The sequence below is a fragment of the Rhipicephalus microplus genome, chromosome 7 (genome assembly GCF_043290135.1).
Source record: "Rhipicephalus microplus isolate Deutch F79 chromosome 7, USDA_Rmic, whole genome shotgun sequence".
NCBI lineage: Eukaryota > Metazoa > Arthropoda > Arachnida > Ixodida > Ixodidae > Rhipicephalus > Rhipicephalus microplus.
In genome coordinates, this window is record NC_134706.1 from 22,714,209 (window position 1) to 22,737,231 (window position 23,023).

The 23,023-nt window shown below is 43.8% G+C and overlaps 2 long non-coding RNA genes across 2 annotated transcripts; one reads left to right on the top strand and one right to left on the bottom strand.

Annotated features, from left to right (window-relative positions):
• Positions 1-10,225: 10,225 nt before the first annotated feature.
• On the bottom strand, positions 10,226-15,782 carry LOC142766854 (uncharacterized). The gene is made up of 3 exons (XR_012884619.1): positions 15,662-15,782; positions 14,606-14,774; positions 10,226-10,521 (listed from the first exon to the last, which is right to left on the bottom strand). It is a non-coding gene; the product is annotated as an uncharacterized LOC142766854 (long non-coding RNA).
• LOC142766855 (uncharacterized) lies at positions 13,312-22,366 on the top strand. Its single transcript, XR_012884620.1, has 2 exons — positions 13,312-13,426; positions 22,130-22,366. It is a non-coding gene; the product is annotated as an uncharacterized LOC142766855 (long non-coding RNA).
• The last annotated feature ends 657 nt before the right edge of the window (positions 22,367-23,023 follow it).

The window sequence follows — 23,023 nt, forward strand, 5'->3', positions numbered from 1 at the left end:
TTGTCAATAAAAATCAGATTGACTGAAAAAAAAACAAAGAATGATGGGCAGTACAGAAAACGTTACAAAAAACGCACCATAAATGGTTTAATACGCAACACATGAATGACGTAAAGCCTCAGTCATGTTCAGCTTTGTGCCTGCGGTGTTGAGTCCGGAACCACTTCGTAGTTCATGTCACTGACGCGGTGTAACATTTATATCGGCCAAATTACCAGCTCAGTAACTTTTCACTAAGACCACGGTGGCGGACGGCCGTCCACACACAAACTTCCATTCTGACTTGGACCAATGGCTTGCAAGGTGCTTCAATGGGCTCAAGCAAACCAGCTGGTTAAACAGAAGGTTGCTTTCAGCGCTGACATTCCCGACAGGTCTTGACGTACTTCGTGACGCTTGCCGAAAGTCCTGGCTGATAGTACTTCTCGCTCACTCTGCCAAGTGTCCGTGAGTAGCCCAGATGATCAGATGTGGGTACATCATGGCAAGCGAAAAGGACATCGTCTCGCATGTATTGAAGAATCACCAGGAGTTAAGCGCGCTTGTTCGAATGAGCGTTCTTCTTGTACAGCACACTGTCTCGAATGCAGAACGACGTCAACGAGAGGGATGAATGACTAGGTATGATTGCACCCTGGCCCTCTGAATAATCGATAATTGGACGACTCTCTGCGTCATCTAGCTGCCGTTTGCTCAAGTCTGACGAGGTAATGGCGCCCAGGAACCCTTCGTCTTCCTCCGCTTCCAGACTGACAACCTCTAGGGCTGCGCGTCAACATGTGTCAGCGTCTTTATGCTTACGGCCGGACTTGGAGACAATCGGGACGTGAAATTCCTGCAGCCGCAAGCTCAACCGTGCTAGCCACCCTGAAGGGTCACAAAGGATTGCCAACCAACAGAGGGCGTGGTGGCCGGTCATTATGCAGGATGAGCGTGATCTATAAAGAAAGAAGGGACAAAGCTGACATAAACAACTACCGCCCTATAACAGTGACATCAGTGGTCTACAGGCTGGCGATGCAGATCATAAGAGATAGACTGCAGGCATGAATAGAAGATGAGAGGGTGCTGGAGGAGCTGCAGAATGGGTTTCGGAAACACAGGAGTTTGAAAGACAATCTGTTCTCACTGACGCAGTGCATCGAAATAGCAGAAAAGGAACACAGGCCCCTGTAGCTAGCATTTTTGGATATCGTGGGAGGGTACGATAGCGTGGTTCAAGAGAAATAGTGGGGAATACTGGACACACTATGCGTGGGAGATGCAGTCACTAATTTTGTAAAGGAGAAATATAAAAGTAAAAAGGTAGTTATAAAGGGGACAAAACAGGTATCTAAAGCCACAGAGGTGAAACGGGGGCTTAGGCAGGGGTGTCCTCTGTCACCCTTGTTATTCATGATGTACCTACAAAGATTAGAGGCCAAATAAGAGGGAAGTGGACTGGGCTTCAAGCTCTCTTTAGTCAAACAAGGAAAAGTCATTGAACAGGCACTACCAGCATTGATGTACGCAGATGATACAGTGCTAATGGCCGACAACAAGGAAGATTTGCAGAGGTTGGTGGACATTTGTGGTAACGATGGAGATAGGTCAAATTTCAGATTCAGTGAGGAAAAATCAGCAGTCATGATTTTTAATGACAATGAAGGTAGTGAGCTTAGAATACAGGAGGTCACGCTAGAGATAACAGATAAATACAAATATCTGGGCGTATGGATAAATAATGGGGCAGAGTACCCAAAGGAACACGAAATATACGTGTCGACTAAAGGTAACAGAAATGCAGCGGTAATGAAAAACAGGGCACTGTGGAATTACAATAGCTATGACGTTGTGAAATGAATATGGAAAGGGATGATGGTTTCTTGTATGACGTTCGGCAATGCGGTCTTGTGCATGAGATCAGAAGTTCAAGCAAGATTAGAAATTAAGCAACGTGTAATAGGTAGGCTTGCCTTAGGAGCTCACGGGAATACACCAAATCAGGGAGTACAAGGTGATATGAGATGGACATCATTTGAGGGCAGGGAAGCTAGCAGCAAGATTGAATTTGAGAAGCGATTGAGACAAATGGGGGAGGAGCGTTGGGCTAGGAAGTTCTTCAGCTACTTGTACATAAAGAGTCTCGATATAAAATGGCGGAACCGAACCAAGAAATTGACTGGTAAATAATTGGAAAACAGCAAGGGGCCAAACCAAAAAGAATTATCGGTTAAGAAGAAGGTGAAGGAAGCTCACACCAATATGTGGAGAATTGGCATGATTAGGAAGTCCGCACTAGAGATCTATTGAATTTTTAAGCAGGAAATAGCCAAGGAAAGGATCTATGATATTACTCGGGGTAGTTCTCTACTGTTTGAAGCCAGGAGGGGAGTATTGCGAACAAAGACATATCGGGCCAATTACGAAGGGGTAGACACGGTATGCAGTGCGTGTGGAGAAGAACAAGAAACTGCCGAACACTTGATAATGTTCTCTAAAGGGCTTCACCCTGTAGTTCAGGTTGATGGCGCACAGGATTTTAAAGCGCTGGGGTTTGGGACAGAGAGGGCAATATAGATTTTAAGCGGGTAGATTTAACTAGAAGGACGTTATCTGATTGGTGGCTAAAGTCATGGCACGAGTGAAAATTGAGCCCTTCAATGCAAAACACGAATCCTCAACCTCACTATTTAAGGAAAAAAATAAATGTAGTTTTTTGTTCATTAAGTATTATGGCTTGGTGGCGCTAGCCTCTGCCGGATCTCAAGAGTACAGCCATATCCATCCATCCATCCATCCATCCATCCATCCATCCATCCATCCATCCATCCATCCATCCATCCATCCATCCATTCATCCATCCATCCATCCATCCATCCACCCTTCCATCCATCCATCCATCCATCCATCCATCCATCCATCCATCCATCCATCCATCCATCCATCCATCCATCCATCCATCCATCCATCCATCCATCCATCCATCCATCCATCCATTCATCCATCCATCCATCCATCCATCCATTCATCCATCCGTCCGTGTGGAAGGGACGACTATAAAGGTACGGACAAAACTTGGTAATTGCCCACACGACTGCAAGGCAACCTTTCTGCGTAGTGAAATAATTCGCCTCGGCACGGGATATAGAGCGGCTCACGTAGGCTAGCACTCTTTCGATGTCCTCTTGACGCTGAACGAGCATGCCACTGAGCCCAATGTTACTAGCGTCAGCATGGACCTCCGTGTCAGCATCATCGTGAAAATGAGCGAGAACGGGTGCTGATTGCATGCGTTGTCGGAGCTCATCAAAAGCTGCTTGTTGGTCGTTTTCTCTGACAAACGGGTGTCGTACCTTGTGAAACGAGTCAGAGGTTCTGCTATCTGTGAAAAGTTGTGAATGAACCAGCGATAGTTGGCGTACAAACCAAAAAAACGCTGGAAGGCTTTCTTATCGATAGGAGCTGGTAATTCGGCAACAGCGGCAAGCTTCTGTGGATCGTGCCAGACTCCTACAGTGCTAACTACATGTCCAAGAAGTTTCAGTTCTTCATAGCCGAAGTAGCACTTCTGTGGCTTTAGTGCGATGTCCGCCGATCGAATAGCTTCCAGCACGCTGCGCAGGTGGTGAAGGTGCGCCTTGAACGTGGCAGAGAAGGCCACCACATCATCAAGGTTCACAAGTATGCCACTTGAGCCCTGTGAGGACAGCGTCCATCATTAGCTGGAAAGTTGCGGCGCTGAACACAAGCCAAGAGGGAGCACTCACAATTGGTATAGGCCGTCTGGAGTAGAGAAGGCTGTTTTCTCGCAATCTCGCTCATCTACTTCGATTTGCCAGTACCCGCTTTTGAGATCGAGAGGAGTAAAATAATGGGCACGACGACGTCTACCAATGAATCGTCAATACGCGGTATTGGGTACACATCCTTCTTGGTCACGTTGTTAAGCTTTCGGTAGTCAACGCAGAAGCGTAGCGACCCGTTTTTCTTTTTGACAAACAAGACTGGAGATGACCAGGGGCTGTTGGATGGCTCGATAACGACAACGTCGAGCATCTCGCAGACTTGCGTACGTATCGCTTCACGTTCTTTAGCCGACATGCTGTAGGGTTGCTGGTGTATCGGGCGTGCGTCCTCGGACGTGATGATCCTGTGTTGAGTGCTGGGCGTCTGGCGGATCTTCGAGCAACTTGCAAAGCAAGACCTGACCTCGAAAAGAGCGCTCGCAGCGCAGTCTGGTTATCGGTGGACAGATCAGGATTGATGTCAATATTACTCATTGACGTGTCTCCGGTATCCACTACTTCGGACGTGAGACAGTTGGTGACCTTTGCTACTTCGTTGACAAACGCTACTGAAGTGCCATGAAAAAGGTGTCGATGCTCGTTGCTAAAGTTCGTAACGAGCAATTCAGATCAGCCATGACGAATGTGTATTACATTTCTAGCTACACAGATGCTTTGCTGCAAGAGGAGTTCTAAATCTGTTTCGGCCACCGCATCGCCATCGCCCAAACCTCACCATGTTACGTCGACTAGAATACTTGTTCGTGGAGGCAACGTCATGCTCTATTCAGAAATACGGAGTACGTCGACATGCCTTCCGTCATCCTGCACGTTGATTGTTCGTTGACGCGGCGCTCTTGCAGATCAATGATATCTCCATTTACTGTCGAAAGTCAACTCCCAGAATGACATAATGGGAGCACTCACGTATAACAAGGCAGCTTGCTACGATTTTATACCCTTGAATCTTTACTGTAGTTGTACAGGTGCCCAGTGTAGTAACGACATGGCCACCAGCTGTTCAAATCTGCGAGTTATGCCATGGCATGAGCACTTTCTTCAGCTGCGTTATCAGTTTCCCGCTCAGTATGGAATAGTCTGCGCTGGTGTCCGCTAACTTATTAGCAGCACAACCATGAATTGTCACTGCTATGTCGAGTGAAAGCCGGCTATTGTTTGCGGCAGTGGGTGATGTCGGACCAGTTTCTGTACGGTTCTGCTTCAACAGGAGGTCTTCAGCGCTTCAAAGTTCAGCGACCCCGCCCCATGGTCGCTTCGGCTAGTTTTCCTGCGGGGGCTGGGAGACCGTGCTGTAGAATATCGCTAGGTGTTGATCAAAATCACCTCGGTGATGGCGAGCTTGACTGGCGCCCGGAAAAAGTTGGTGCATGCTGCTGGGAGAGATAGTATTCGATGCCGCGGGGTCCCTGGCCGTAAGGGGATAGCGGCGAGTACGCAGAGAAGCCCCGAAGCCCAAGATGGCGATATGGGCACTGGTGGTATAAGTGATCAGCTTCTCCGCAGTGAAAGCATAGAGGCTGGTGATCAGGTGTGCGCCAAACATCTGACTTCAGAGATGACGTGTGCCGACTGTATATGTACTGGACCGGTTGCACCGAACGATAGGGGACAGAAGCACCGCGGACAAAGGGCAAGGGCGGTGACATGTACGTGCCTTCGTAGTACGGTATGTGCTGCGCTGACTGGAGTGAAACAGCATGGACCGGATCAGCGAACAATGGTGGGGATGCAGCAGGGCGTTTCAAGGCTTATACGTAGGTTCTATTTTGGCGGTATTCAGCAGGAGCTGGCGTAGCTGCATCTGGAGGCCAGATATCCCGGAGGGCCTGGTGCAGTGCATCCTCGATCACAGTTGCAATAGGGCTAACCATAAGATGAGGTGTTACACCAGCCTTTCGCAACTCTTCACGTACCATAATACGGATGAGTTCACGTAGACAGTCATTGCTGATTCCAGTGGCAGTGAAAATGTCAGCAGCGGCCATGCCACTGACTTGCCTGTCATATTGGTTGGATAGTTGCCGCAGCTTTTTTTTCCATTATCACGGCTTCGGACAAGAACTCTGTGACCGTCTTCAGAGGGCTTCACCGGAGGCCGCCGGCAAAAAGCTGGTCCTTGACACCGCACATAAAATGACGCAACTTCTTGACCTTGGTCATTCTTGATTTGTTCCGTCGGAAGAGGCGCATCATGCCTTTGACGTACGTGGTCACAGTTTCATTTGGCGACTGGACGCGGGCCACAATAGCTCGTTCAGCTCGTTCTTGGCGATCAGCGATGGCATAGGTCTGCAGAAGTCTACGAGAGAATTCGGGCCACGTCATCAGGTGCTCCTCTCAATTTTGTTACCGCGTACGTGCCCCGTCTTCGAGAAAGAAACAGACACTACCCAGTTTCGCCGAGTCTTCCCACTGATTCAAAGTGGCTACGCGCTCGAAGTCCGCCAACCAGTCCTCTACATCCTCGCGCTGCGTGCCCTGGAACGTCGCCGGTGCCCATGGGCTTTCCAAGCTATTGCGGTTCCAGGTTGCGCTTCCCGTGCCGGTTGGCAAAGTTTGCGCTGAAGTGCTGGTCATATTTGTCAACGTGGTGGGAGCATAGTATCGTCGACTTCCAGAGGCAATCCCCTGATTTGGCAGCTGGTCGTACACAAGAGTATTGCCTGGTATCGGGCTCGTATTACGGCGCCCTTCGGGGTGTGCAGCCTCCGTGAGACTACCCAGCACCTCCACCAGTTTGTCACGATGAATCAGAAGTACTTGGTGGTTAATAAACCACTGAGTAGCTAGCTCTAGGACGATGCGTTAGTCGTGGCTTGCTCTCGAACAGAGACGAAGCACATGATTTTCTTTTTTCCTCCTGATCGAGAGCCGCTCTTGCTGTCGACCTGCTACGTGTGGGTGGCAATCTGTAGATAGAAAGCTATAAGAATACAGAGAAATAGAGAGAAAGAATAGAAAGAAAAATATACGCTGAAAGAAAGAAACGAATAGAGAGAAAAAACACAGAAAGACAGAAAAACGTTCACGAATATTATCATAGCAAATGTTGATGATGGAGCGATGCAGTGTTAATCGGGTCGTGAATCGTGGAGTTCCATTTTTGATATGGTTAACACATTTTTATTTTATTTTTGTGAACCATTTTTTCTGTCATATGCTTTGGTTGATGGGTGTGGGAATCTGGGTCAACTTTTAGTGTTATGACCTCTTATTTGTTTGTTCTGGGTACCATACGCTCCAGAACCTTTCTTTTGTTCATAGATATTTTGGTTTTGCATCTGCTGTAGACGCTGAATGGTCCTATATGAGCGTAGCAGATATATTACGGTCTTGACGTGATTCGCCCTTGAAAGAGGAAATGAGTATCAACGCAGACGTCGCTGCTTTTTCCTACTTTCTAGCCTCTCACCTTTGTGGCGAAGCTTTCTCAGTGTTCTGTCAAGTTCTATATATATTTTATTGTTGATTGTGTTTACTATCAACAAAAAATTTCTAAATTAAGGTACACTAAGTATGCCTGCAGTATACAAGACAAAGGTTACTAAGAATGTCCTGTATATTCCTATATATCAGCCAACTCTAAGTTTTACGTCACAAACCTATATTAACCACCACTTGTATGCGCCTAGTTGTTCCCCCTTAATCCAGCCTATGGTCACGTACGTGGGTATTATATGAAACCCGTACATGAAAATATACATTAGTTGTCTTGAAAAGACGACCGGGGAAACGCTCTTGCTTTCTACCCTACTGAGTTCCGATGAAGACAAAGATTTAAAAACTAAATATGTTAGCACTCGTGTAATGAGGATACTTCACATACTGGTTCATTTTTTAGGTGTTTATGTCACGCTTTACGGAAAAGTTATTTGTGCACTTTTTATGCGTAGCAGAACCAATAGGGTCTATTTTTTTCAAAGAAATCAACATTGAATTTAATATATTTGGAATTTTGGAAGCGGAACTGTGGGTGACAGGGGTACATTCCATCAGATAAAATTCAAAGATGATCAAGAAACGAAATACCGAAAGTGTTTTAATATTTTTTTAATTATCACAATTCTGATGGCACGGCATACACTAATGCCTTCTACAGGAATGTGACAGTACCTATGACTATGTGAAATTTTCCTTCATTTGTCGTTCGTTAGATAGATATTCATTAGTATTCTAGTTCTGGTGATTCCTGCATTCTTATTGTACCTATAACTTGTTATCTATAAACCGATGCTTGCTTACCCATATAGGTGTCTTAGCTGGCAACGTTTTGTGCGTGCACAGTGTGAAATAAGAATGCATTTAACCCTGTATTGAACACATTGCAAGGTTCGTTAGACTGCTTTGTTTTACTGCGATAGCACTAATATGAACGCACTCAGCTTGATTTCGCCACCGGCGTGGGTATCGGCGTGGGCGTCGATGTCATAAATCGTATATGTATACGTATCTATATACATGAAAACAAGAAAAAAATCCAGGAAAACGACCTTGGCGAGTGAAATCAAACGTGGGACCACCACGTTGTGAAAGCGAGGCGTTAATCACTGAGCCACCCAACGGAACCACCTTCGATGTTTAAATTGCAAGCTTTTTATATCTACCACTTACCGTTTTTAGCAGACATCTAGGAGAGGGGAGGAGACTACCATGTTTTCAGTATTATCAGCAAGATGGCGACATGAGCGTGGGGTGGCTCCTGTCTTTTACGCGTACTTTGGCCCACAGAAAGAAGGAGAGTGGACGATCTCTCGCAAGCTCTTATCTCCTAGTGGGGAGGATCATACGTCTCGGCTGGCGTCGGGCTTGCACTGATACGGTCCTCTTGCAGATGCGGGGCGCAAAAAGGTCACTGAAATCTTTGCACAGCCTTTGTTTGCGAAAAGGGTGCAGCTCTCAGACAGAGCGAAGTAACAACTGCGACACTTATTTGTGTTCATCTCTACCTTTGAGTACGTTTCATATGTCATTTGTGTGTGAGAAACAAAGGGCGCGTTTCGATCTGCTTTTCCATTTTTCGCATGACCTTCCAATTTTTCGCTAACGCGTTCAATGCTTCGCCTTTGTGGCAAAGCTGTGACTTTTTTTTTCTCATAAGCCTTGTAGGTTATGTGAGTTTCACGGCCTAAAGCCATCAATGGCGAGTGGGTTGTCGTAAAATGTTAAGTCATAGGGGTTCTGTTAAGGAAAACAACAGCAGTATATTCATCTCCTGCAAAATTTGTTCACAGGAGCTTCTCTTCGTATCGTATATCCTTCGTTGTGTGCTAAATAAATTGAAGAAAATTTGCAAAAGAGGCTGCCACAATATGCAATATGTGCGAAGACAAAAACATACCTCCAGTGAACGCGACAGATGTTGTTGCCACGAATATATTCCGAGAAATCATAAGAGAAACCAATGTGACCTGATTTTCCGCTATATCAATGAAACAATATTACTAAAATTATGGCTGCATACTCCTCACTGCATTTCATTTAACGATATTTTGAGAGCTCCCTTTCATTAATTCATGAAGCGTATCGCAAGGGCCCAATAGGGTTAGAGCACCTTTGTAAAAATAGTGAAAAACGATAGGGGCATTGACGACGGGATGATCCGTGGCAGCAGTTACGATTGTGCCAAAGACGGAGTTGAGATCGATTGTAATTTAGCACTTCATTGATCCCAAGCTGCTACACTAAGTCTTTAGTGAGAGATGCTGAGAGAGAGTGAGAGATGCAAAAGCAAAAGCCACATCATGCTTGCTTTTTACACAAAAGAAAACGACGAGGGATGAAGCACGTAAGGGTGCGTCATCTTCATCAACCTGACACCTGGGGAGAGCCGAAGTATGCTGTTTTTTGAGAAAGATAACTTTGAAAGTGGTGCTAAGTCCGAAATAGGGCCTGTAGAGAAGAGTAATCGTGTTCCACTAACGTCATCAGGAATCTATTTCAAAAGGCTACCTAGTGTTCGTTTGTTTTTCTTTCAAAAACAAGGGCACGTTGCCACATTGGTGACTTGGTAAAGAATGAGTAGTTGAAAATTTGAGAAGTTTGATGAAAATGTTTGGAGATAAAAGCAAACAAACAAACAAACAAAAAGTAACGTGTTAAGGATACATAACGCAATGAACTAAGGCTTCAAGTAATATGTTTATGAGCTCCTAGTTTAGAATGTCGTAAAAGCCTCTTCAGAACAATTTTGAGGAGATTACTTATATTTCACAAGATATTACGAAAAGAATTCTTGAGCACAGCACTAAAATAGCACTGTAGGCGTCGATGTTTATGGCCCCCTTCTAGTCAGTAGTTTTGTACAGTAGTCTTGTAGTAGTAGTATGAGTGAAATAGCATACGGCATCAAAGGCATCCCTATGACAGACATCAGGCGCCTAAGCGTAACAAGACCACTTTGATTACAATAAGTTTATTTTTAAAGGTGGACTGATGAAAAGTCGTGTTTTATTATTTGAATAATGGTGATTTGACAGAAAGTAGTGCGCACAAATTTGTAATTATACCCAGAATGAACACAAGGGTGATATCGTCAGACCAGCCCTGTGTAGGTACAAGTTCGACGGGATGACAGGGTGTCGGAATCGGACGGCCGTCACTTTTGATTGTAGAAATTTACTCCATTCAATCTTCCATGAAAAGTATGGACACTTGTACTTCGTCCACGTAGTTATTGATTCCATCCTTTATGTGTTCATTGCTATTTTTCCATATTTGATTGCGGCAGAGTATTCTGAAATAAACAGAATTTTTAGGAGTTCTATGCGATGCACGCGTTAAAGCCACTTCCGTTTCATTGAATTTTAGTCCACAGGGACTTGGGACTCGCACTAATTTTAAGTGTTAGAGCTGAGATGGAACTAAATTCAATAACGCTTTGAGGGCATGCCAGTTATTTGAAGCTTGAAGAATTGTGTATACCAAAACGTAAACTGTTAATACTATCGCCCACTTTCGCCCATCACAAATTTTTGCACTTCCATGATCTCAGCCATGAGCTCAGCTTCAAAAACCGGAGTGAAATCGGGTGGGCTGACAGCGAATCATCAGTCAGGGCAGGCTTGGGCAGACAATGCCCATGCCTGCCCTCTCCTCCTTCACCGAGGCACCTGTAGCTAATATGTTACATGTTTGAGAATGTACCAGGAATTCTTCTAACCTGTTCTCTAAAATTTTTCGGTATTGAATTTTAAATTCTGGAGAGAACATCTCCTCATAAGATATCATGAGAAATTGATTTGAGTTACTAATTACAATCACTACTTTGATGTTGACCTTTATAGTTTGCGGTGTTTTTTAGTGCAATCTGAGATGTGTGAAAACATGACGAACGGGCAACAAAGGAGGAGTCTGGATCATTGATAAAAATATATTAGTCTATGATTACAGACAACCTATAAAGTGTTAGAAGTGTTTGCACCGCTAATAAGCGTAATCAACAGAACAATGAAAGCCGAAGCGCTGCCTAATGAATAACTTCAATTGCTGCAGGTGTATGCTGAGCCCTAGACACAAGCGCACAGCTATCCGCTCGAAGGTAATCAACGGTTTACTTTTATTACCAGGTCCACCCGAAAACAACACACACAAATATTCTAATAATGGGTGCATGTACATTTTGTACATCATCAACATGGAGTCCTTACGTAAACCAAATTTTCAAGTGCTCATTAGGCATAAAAGCTCTTCGTTTTTTCTGCATGCCCCGTTTTTAATTTCTTATGGCACGCAGGAAAAGGTGCCTGAGCTCCATTTACATAGCCTTGGAGTACCCCACATAGCAAATGAAGAGAAATGCAAACGAAGAGAAAAGTGATCCCCGCAGCTGCGTGTATTAGGATGCGATCCCTAAGCAGTGATTCACAAGAGATGGGATGAGGAAAGAATAGAATGGAAGAGAGAGATAAGTGAGTATTCAGACACGGTTGAAAAAGCCAGCAGACGGGGCCCCGATCAGCCTGTGGTCGTCGAACACAGGAGATCGTGGAAAGGACAACCATCAGTGACGAAATATGCTGAGGGTCTACGTCCTCGTCCTTTTTTTGGGCTTACTGTAGCCTTTTTTATTTTAAAAGCAGCGGTGTCGTGTAGTAGAATTCACTCTATTTCTGTTGCCCACACCTGCTCTGTACAGACAATGACTACATGACATACCATGACGACAGTAGACGCTGACATTTGACTACACAAAGTGCTCAGTTTCTAAGACATAGCATTCTATATAAAGAAGTTTCCAAGTAATACAGTTCGGACGGTCTCTGGTGTAGACGCATAGAGTGTTTTAATATAAATTCTGCTCATTAAGCTTTTAGGCCTACCTCGGGACATGACCGGTTGTGCCTCTGTACCGCTTATATATAAATGAAGGCGACGTAGCGAATGTTGTAAAGTATGTCCATGTCAACATGTAGAATTCCTACTTTATAACTGTAGGTGGCACCACCTTTAAAAATATTTACCCTCACAGCTACACTCGATTTCGGTAAAGCCAGCATTTTTATATCGCAACGCTTTACTGAGCGGCGTGGAAAATGAAGGGTAGCATTATACTTTCTAACATAAATCATCATAGCTTTGGCTTTGCATGCACTGAGGAAGAGCTAATGAAAAAGTAAAAACATCTCATCACGTGAAAAAAAAGGCAAGCCGACATCCCAAGTGAATTGCATCGCAAATAAAAGAACATACATATTCATCAATTGGCTGTGCAGTATTTCATATGGGAAGTTCGCCCATAAACACACTTGACAAAATTTTTTGTTGTCAAGTGCCATCGCTTTGGATGAAGTTTGCAGTGTTGATACCACAAATAAAAATTTATACGTATCATGTTATACTACAAAAATATATTTCAAGGAAAAAAATATTGGTGACATAATTCAGTGATGGTCCACGTGGGCGGTTTATAGAGTTTGCATGGACTATATGCAGTACAAAACAGATTTATTTCTAACTAAGTGGTGCGTCCATGGATCATGCTGAGTGACCTTTGAAATAAAGACCGCCAGACTCATAAAGGGTAGATATCTCATTTTAGCACGAGAAATTGATGACTTGGAAAAAACACCGACGCTTATGAGCCACTTTAATCTACGTGGCGAAACCATATGCTGTGATCGACACGACGTTAATTCAGAATAAGAGCCGCGAATATGAACTCATTTTAAAATTAACATTGCTGCAGATGAACTTTTAAAAGGACCTGTTCTATTTTATGCTTATATATGTTAATGTCGTCGTCACATCTTCAACACTAAGTTTGATTGTATGGAGTGACGTAGACATTGACGCCACTTTTTTCTTCGTGTGTGCTTTGCTGAAACGAATATATAAGGTTTTTCATCTCATACAGTGAATATGCAGCATTTGGATAGTGGTAATGATGATGAAAACTCCCAGTTTCTGCGTTTTTCTCGCTGTAGCCGCTTTCGCTATTGTTTTATGCATAATGCTAGATGAAGGCACATTTGGTGCCAGTGCTCTCAGACTACCTCAGAGACGAGGTGGACGCTATCGTGTAACGAGTACAACTCGTCCACCGATGCGTCGTCCTCCAGGAAGGTTCCCTCGTTTACCAGGAAAATTCGTGGCTCCGAGATCTTTGCAAGTTCATCAAGCTTATTAACCTAAAAATGAGGGTATGATTTTTTTATACTGCTTGAAAGCAATCGGAATATCTGGAACGAACAAGTGTAGTGCTCGTAGCTCTGAGGGCATTGTCAAAAGCTCAAATCAACAAAATTGGCATCCGTACAGGAATATGTTTTGAACATTTCCCCAAATTTGAAGTTTTGAACTTTATGAGGCATTTTCTTTTGTAGAGAGGGCTGTAAAGTACGAATTTTGAAATATTTATTACTGATCGTAACAAGTCAGTCAGTAAACCTTGCTGGCATGTGTGTTCATATCAATCAAAAGTGCTCTCTATTTCGTTAAGCTCTTCGGAAAGTTTCCAGAATTTTTAATCAGCGATAGTGTTACATTAATATTATCTGACATATTAGGTCCTAAATTTATTATATATTCTTGAGAAGCGCTATGTTGATGACTCCGGAAATTACGACCATTTGGCGCTGCTTACCATGCACCGACATCGCCCAGTAATTGGTCACATAGCATTTCTTCAGCTACACCTAAATGCGACTGCCATGTGCGGGATCGAACCCGCGTTCTTTAGGTCAGCAGCCTAGCACTCTAACAGCAATCTCAAAGCACCAGACTCTTCGTTCATAAGAAAACCTCTAGCATTCAGGTACAAGTTATAGCTGCGATTGGCTGAGGAAATTTTCATTACAACTATGTAATGAAATTTTTCATATTTAAACAGACAAGGAAGTGAGTTTAAATGAGTGGCCATGGTGTTGTTCTGCATGCTTTTATAGCACGCCTACCCCCAATATTTTGAACTTACCAGCTACACATAACGTAATGCAGCACCAACCTCAATTATTTCAATTGCTCGAAAAAAACACGAAATATTCAATTAAATACGTTTTGCTACTAACCAAATAACCAATAAGGATGAAAAGAACAAACATGGTACTTTGGTAGCGTAGCCGTATGGTTTAAGGGTGAAGCTCCTTAAAGCGTGGCTCGTCTCCTGTATGTAGTAGCCACCGCTTGTTTTAGTTTTTGGAATGTCTGCTGGATGGCGGTACTTGTAAATAATGAAAATATGATGCGAAAATGTGAAATGGCAGTACTCGAAGTGTTCGCGAGATGATCGGATGGACGAACGGAACGACCGACAGAGAGACAAACGGATACACTTGTGGATGGATAGACGGACAGACATACACGGCCAGAGGATGACTCACCGTTTACAGATAAAATCCTTCGAAGCTTCGCCCCACGCATGATCAATCATCCCATGGATATGCCGCGATTTTATAGACGACAGTCTTCCTCGGGAACCTTCAACGTAAAAACATCGGTCGGTCTGTCTGTCTGCCGGTGGAATTGTGTGTTTGTCAGCCGAAACCATACCTGAAACGGTTAAAATCTAACAGCATCCGCAGCGGCCAACAACAATGCTCAAGTTTCTCGGTTCATACTTGTGTGATTGTCAAATAAAATGTAAACATTTCGCATATCTCAGGCCTAATAACAATACGTAATTATTCCTAATATGTCTCTTTATACTATAAAAACGTACATAAGTAATTTTAATGAACATTATTTTTATCACAATGCGCTGACTGTGCAACGCCATGCTCAAAAAGGCAAGTGTTTCCAACGCTTTGCTAAGACGGCACGATAGTGGCACCTACCGGTCACCTTGCGTTCTACACCTTATCACCTCTAAGACGGGCGCGCACGCCGTGTGCTTCGTTTTCTAAGATAACTGCCAGGTAGCCTCATGTTTAACGGGCCTCGATACGCTCGTTAACCTCCGCTGCACACATCAAAGCATTCTAACGCACGCCTCCAGAATACCATTTACAGATTTTCTCGCACAGAACATGAAATAAACGTTCTGTTCACTCTCTCCAGATGCAAGAATATCGTCTTTTGACGACATTTGCAGTGAGACATGCAGATACGTGGCCCATTTTTTTTTCTTTTCAGTGCTCCTGTCTTGTTTCGCTAATTTCACGATCCATAGTTGTCGATGTGAGGAAGCCCAACTTTAAAAGAACAGCGAAAAAAAGAAACAAGCGACGAAAAGAAACCCGCCATGCCTGCGTGGAACGCGCAGCACAGACACGGCGAAAGCTGCAAGAGTGGCCTTTCAGAGTCATTTTTAAACACTCTTTGTGTAACTAAAACAAACACACTTGCAGGGTACTCAAAACGGCATTAATCATATTACTTTTTGTGTTGTAGGGACGATTTTTTTTGTTTGTTTGTGCTTGAAAACCAGTGGTACGTACTCATTTTGATGGATTGCCCAAGAATAAGTACTTGGAAACTTCACAGGTCATTCGGTATTGTAAATATGAATGGATGGATGAATAACTTTATTGTAGTCCTGAAGTATTTCGCCTGCTTTTTATAGGGGTAAAAGATAAAAAAATAAACAGTAAATATACGTATTACAATGAATTATGACTACTACCGTAATATTGTTTGAGCTCATATATCTAACTGTCGCAAAGACCTGATCAGAACAATTTTGAAGAGATTAGGCTTTACCTCATTTTTATAACGAAAATATCTAAAGGCAGCACTAAAATGGTAACCATATAGTGGTTAAAATGAAATTCTGTGTGGCAGTATTTCAAACTCAAGGCGCTACAGCTGAGTAGAATTTCATTTGTTAAAGATTTCATACGCCATCCTTCGTCATTTTTTTGGAGAAACGCGGTACCCACTTCTCGCATGCATAGAATTTAGCGCATTTTTTGATCCACTGCGTGACGACGAAGAATAATGCCTGAAGCTTCGGCCATTGATTGGAGCGTTCAGCGACACACTATTTAGGAAATTTGCGCAGGTTCTTTTTTTGTTTTACAACACTTCATTGCTTATACTAACGCAATTCCATTTGCGCCGTCAAGCACGCCTTAGGACAGTTTGATTCGTAGTTTCCAGGACCAGCATAGCTCAGTGGGAGAGTACTGGGTTGGCACCCAAGGAAAGCGAGATCGAATCCCATTGAGTTGTTTGTGTTTTTATTTAGTTTTTTGAGTGATAGTGTTTATGGACACCGGAGGCGGCGGACAACTATGACCCCGCACGCGACCCTTATTGTGATCTCACAACAGCATTCACTCTAAAACAAAAGAATGTTGTATTTGCACTCAGCGTGAGAGCATCAAGACTCGTGGAGCAGTTGATCGCCAAGTTTCAATGACGTTCACGAGAAAGCGCTTTATCTTATTGAACACAGGGGACAAGAGCTGGCTCAAAACTGTAAATAATATTTGAAAGGACTACCAAGGGATGGCAATTGAAACAATGCGAAAGAAGGCAAACTTGTGTGAAAATGTCGAGGGCAACCACGAGCTGGCGCTCAAGTCGTGCAGCAAATAAGGCGCCTTCATGTCCGCGCGCTTCCGCGTATTAGGGTGGTGACAACTTGTATCACATTTGCTTACAATTGGCTAAAACGGCCACCATACTTGGCGGGCCGCCAAGTTGGTTCTGAGCGATCGCTTATTTACATTGGACGCAGCACGGGTTTCAACAAAAAAGGGGCAGTTTTTTTATATATATAGCAAGCTCTGAAGGCTGAAGAGTTGTATTCTGAAGTTAGCCGTGGTTTTGTAGAACAGAAAAGTCATGTTCGTGACTTGAGTTTGTATAAAATACTGCTAAAACAGTTCGTTTCTCCCACCTGGTAGACCCACCTCATTGGCAGAGGATAATTAGGGAGCCTATATTGGCGAGGAGGAGAACCTCGATGTCACTGTGAGCGGACTACAAAGTCTGTGCGGCATTCCTGAAACAAATTCACCTTAGCACTGCAGACACCTCAAAGGCCTTCTAGTACAAGGCTCAAACCTCTGCTGTTCATATGATGGTACCCATAACGACAGGGAAGGCAGATCAAATAACCGGGTAGCTCGCGATGTTCTCTGTAAACCGCATAACTCCACTAGCCAGTTTCTCATACCCTAAATATTGCTTTTCTGCGTAACATAATTTCCTGCAGCAAGTATAGTTCCTCTGAATGAATATGTACAATGGACTGCCTAAAAAGCTTACAAGCTGTAAGCACTGCCAGAAATCAGTTGGGCACTCAATCATATTACACCAACCTTCCCCTCCCACTACAAGCCTTTATATTAGGCTAAAAAGAGCAAAGGGGAGCAAGAAGAGACAAACCAAATTTTTCCAGGTCAGATTTTGTTGCAAACCACATCCAAACGACATCCGGCCTTAATTTCTTCAAACTTTCCTGCCTTTTTCGCTGGAAGCTTCTGTCCTCGCAGTGGGCCTGCAATATAAATCAATAAGACGAAACGTCATACATGGCGCCGACCACATATACAGAGTCCACACAGTTTTTCTACAAGCACTAAACAAAAACTGAGTTTACGATATCAAATCATCTGTGTGGCTGGTTATGAACCAAAAGGACGACAAAAATAACGATGCAGCACATAGGGCACATTTGAGTTATAGATCAACAACCGACTTGCTTAGTGCACATATACTGCGCCATTCAGGACCGACAGACAGACAGAAGTACGAACAGACACGAACAGTAAGTCTGTCACATTCTATGTTATTAAAGAGAGACCCTCTTTGCAATTATTGAGCAATTTTTGGTATGGTTGCACGTGTCATTGAAGGGAAGAACGAATACCCATGACAAGCCGCAGAAAATTTAGTTGTGTTGCAACTGTGCAAAACCACAAGAGTCTACAGGGAACGCGTTCGTCGGCTTGTCTGTCTACCTATCCAAATGCCCTTCTTCAGTGACCGAGGTGAAATTGCAGGAATGTGAACATGTGCCAGCAAAGGAAGGTGTAAGCGCGAGCGTCTGTAGGTGGTTTACGGGCCTTGCGTTTTCCGCTACGAATGCGGCGACGGCTTCGGAAACCGATAACGCGCAGTGTGGAAATGCATGCAAGATCTCACATTCAACTAGTCATATCATTCGATTGTTGAACTGTGCTTTAACTACGAGGATAAACAAGCATACTTGACCAGCTTTCGCTTGCATATCCCGGCGTAGCCGAACGAGGCCTGATTCTTTTTATACTGTGCACGTTTTCGTGTTTACTTTGCTCAAACCTGATTTCGTCGCATGGTTAAGTCAGCCATTTCACGGCGATACACTCAACCCACTCGCAATACGACGGGTACTCACCTCACAAACACGGTGAGAAGTAGCCGGCTCAAAGCAGTCTCACTTCACTTCTATAGGGCAGCGTTTTCGTTGGCTAGAGCAAGTCGGGAAGCGGGAAAGCCTCCAGATGGTTTTGCATTGCGGTACGCAGCAGCCTGGCATTTACACTTCAAAGTTCTTGTAGGTGCGCGTAGCACGAGGAAGGTGTCTTAGCGGAAGCTAAGTCTACGGGGTAGTCAAAGGCAGCTCATACCGCAGCTTGCCCATTTGCGCCAACATGCAGCTGGTACAGTGCGGTGGAGCAAGATCGCCTGGCCGCAATAACCAACATGGCGCTTGTTGCCATGGAAACCGGGATCGAAAACATTGCATTTTAGCGGCTTTCGGTAAGTGGTGGGCCAAAGGCTGACACTACCCTAAAACACGGAGAAGCACGCACATGAAGGCTCCCTAGCAGCCAACTTAGCGTCATGGAAGAAGACTTTTCTGACGCAGTGGCACTCTGTCGGCTATTTTCTTCATTTCCAACTTATTCTTCTTCATAGTCACACTTGCATTGGACCTACCATATTTATGACAGCAGATACAGAGTATATAGGTTTAGAGACACAAGGCTAAAGTAGAAATATTTCAATGCAAAAACTCGTTTCTAAGATCTTGTACGTTTTAGAGCTCTTTTCTCTTTGTAAGGCACAGTTTTAGTGAGAATAAACAAACAATCATACCAAGAAAAATATACGGGATTTTATTACACGTAATTGAAATCTATAAATATCAAGAAAAAAGTTGGCAGATCCCACGTACAGTGGGAATCGATGATATGCGAAGCAGGAATAAGGAACGTTGATAGGTCCCTTCTGAATTAGCACAACGTTACGAGATGGAGATAAGTTATGCCATACGTGAATTCCATGATATTATCATGTTTAGACGTTTCGTTTACCTTCGTCATCTATTAACGTCACCTGATACCGACTTTGGTATATAGGAAGCTAGTGAAACGGCCATGAGCGTGCTATGAGCGTAGCATGTGGTCATGTTTTACATGACATCCATATCATGATTATCATGTTTGGACGTGTCATTTACATTCGTTGTTCATTGACGTCACGTAATACCAAATTTGGTATATGTGGAGCTAGTGAAACAGCTGCGAGAACGCTAAGAGCGTAGCATGTAGTCTTGATTTACATGAAACGCATCTTATAATTATCAGGTTTGGACGTGTCATTTACGATCGTCGTCAATTCACTTCCCGTAATACCAAATTTGGTGCATGTGGAACTAGCGAAACGCCGGCGGGTGCATCATGAAGGGCCCAATATAGGCACCCGACAGTGAACCAGAGGGCGCAACGAAGCTCTTTGGGCGGCCTCAGCATTGTTGGTACCGACCGCCAGGGATACTAATGAAATGGAACTCTCGCTGAACACAGTGACACGTTGAAGTGTCAGTGCCCTTTTTGGCACGTTTGCAAAGAACGCTTCATGGGCGCTTACATAATCAGCCGTGACCACTTGGTCACAACAAACAAAGAAAAGGATATACATGTGGAGACGGTTTTGCTGTGCCTACCCGCTAGGCTGTGTGTTCTGGCGCTATCATCAGATCTCGTAAACTGCATTGCCGGGTGCCTATACTCCGACGCATCGTACTCGCACGCGCAGGCTGTGAGACACGACGCCACGAAAGCGATACGCGACCGGTGCGACCAACGTCCCTCCGCGTGGCTCGGTGGCAACCGGCATAATATGTGACGTGCTGCATTACGCACTGACGACGTTACATAGACACCACCGTGTCTGCCTCTCTTCGTGACGGAGGGATGCCGTGTGCGTTCAAACGCACATGCGTCAAAGCAACGCAGTGCACCTGCGAGTATATGGCAGGCAGATCCACAATGATGGTCAGTGGACAGATCCACTGATCTCTACTAGGGAGATCAATGCCTGATGTGGCATTCCAGGCGTTGCGTAATGAAACCAATGCTGGCGCACACGCGCACCGGGTCACGTCGAAGTGTATAGGCACCTTGAGTGTGGCATGTAATGATGTTCTTACATGACACGCATCTCATGATTATCTTGTTTGCACCAGTCACATACCTTCGTCATCCATTCATGTGATGTAGTACTAAATTTGGCATATGTGAAGCTAGCGAATCAGCCACGAAAACATCATCAGTGTGGGACGTAGTCATGTTGTTAAATGACACGCATGTTATGATCATCACGTGTAGACATGTCATTGACCTATGTCGTCCGTTCGCGTCATGTAACACCGAATTTCATATATGTGAAGCTAGCGAGATGGTCGCGAGCACATCATGAGTGTAGCATGTAGTCATGTTTTTACACAGCACGCATCTCATGATTACCATGTTTGTACTAGTCACATACCTTCGTCATCCACTCACGTCTCGTAATACCGAACTGATTGATTTGATTGATAAGTTGGGTTTAACGTCCCAAAACCACCATACGATTATAGAGACGCCCTAGTGAAGGGTTCCGGAAATTTCTACCACCTGGGGTTCCTTAATGTGCACCCAAACCTGAGCACACGTACATACATCATTTCCGCCTCCATCGGAAATGCAGCTGCCGCAGTTGGGAAACGACCCGCGACCTGCGGGTCAGCAGCCAAGTACCTTAGCCACTATACCACCGCAGTGGGGCATGTAGTACCAAACTTGAAACATGCCAAGCTAGTTATATGGCCGCCAGCGCATCATGAGCTTGGCATGTAGTCATGTTTTTACATGACACGCATTTCATGATTATGTTTGAACCAGTAACAATGCTTCGTCCTCCATTCACGTCCCGTCATACCAAATTTGGTATATGCAAAGCTAGCGAAATGGCCGCGAGAGCATCATAGGTGTGGCATGTAGTCATGTTTTTACATTACACGCATGTCATGATTTTTATGTTAGGGTCTGTCGATTGTTTTCGCCATGCAGTTATGTCATACTATACCAGTTTCGCAACATGCCATGTGAATGAAACCTCCGCAAGAGTAGCAAGACCATGAAATGCTTATCATGACATAATTGACATGCATGTCATGATTTTCACGCTATGACTAGTCAGTTATGTTCGAAATACAGTCATGTTATGTCATACCAAGCTTGGTATTGATACCATTATCCAAACGGCCAGGAGAGCTAAAAGTCATAAGCGGCTAGATAGATAGATAGATAGATAGATAGATAGATAGATAGATAGATAGATAGATAGATAGATAGATAGATAGATAGATAGATAGATAGATAGATAGATAGATAGATAGATAGATAGATAGATAGATACGCTCAATGTCGATGTTCGCCGAAAAATGCTTCGCACTTAAAAGCGAACGCAAAGATAACTTGCCGTGGGCAGGAACGAAACCTGTGACCTATTGCCTAAAACTTATTTTATTACCCCAACATTGTACAAAAAAACGTTGTCACTGCGGTTTTTGATGATAAATATAACAGCTGATATCGATATGAGTGAAAGTGAATAATGTATATGCCCTGCTTTTTGTATGTTCTTTGTTGCGCCTTCACAATCTCGATTAGAGATGTTGATGGATAATTATTGAATATCTACCACAGGTAACCTTGAAGGCAATCTCGCCCACAGTCCTGCCCTTCCTGAATATCCTGAAGCGTTTGAATACTATGGCTATTACCAATAAGCAGGTGGCTCAGTCGACTACACATTTCGATAAACTTTTTGTCACAGCCGGGAACATCAAACTTCTCAATCGTGGAATGAAGAGCCTCCCTTTCAAGCTTCACATAGGTTACCCTTGCTAAAACGAATAAAATAGTTCATGTATTGGTGTCGAAGTTGCAAAGATTTACTTCCGTATTACGGGCACTATTCAATACTAACCATAAAAGAGTGGAATCAGTTGCCAGTACCGGTACTGAATTCGAAGAGCATAGACAGCTTTAAAAAGTGCGTTAAATTATGTCGTCAACATTAAGTGTTGCTATAGTATTGTACATATATTGCCATGTTGTTCAAAAATACATCATGTAGTTACTTCATATTGTATACTATACCCCCATCACATTATTTGTATGTAGGCTTTTATTAGCAGCGTTTAAAAAATATTTTTTCTTTGTTTATTCTAAATATGTATTCTTGAAAGTTCTCTCTTCATTACAATATGTTGTACTTGTTTTTGTTTTATGTTAACATTTACTGTGCCCACCCTGTTACGGCCATAACGACCAACAGTATTTGGAAAAAAACAAAAAAAGCAGAAATCGTCGTAAGCACATATGTCGTACGCACAGAGATATGTTCGACTGTCGCATATGTTTTATATAACCAGATGTTCACATTTGAGAACCAACGCCAACAGCAACACAGCTGTTAGCAACACTAGAAGCAGTAAAGAGCGAGAGAAAGCGAGATAAAAAGGAAGGCGGCAAGGTTAACGAGATAATGGCACCCGGTTTGCTTCCAAGTTTACCAAAAGTGGTAAGCTGATATGT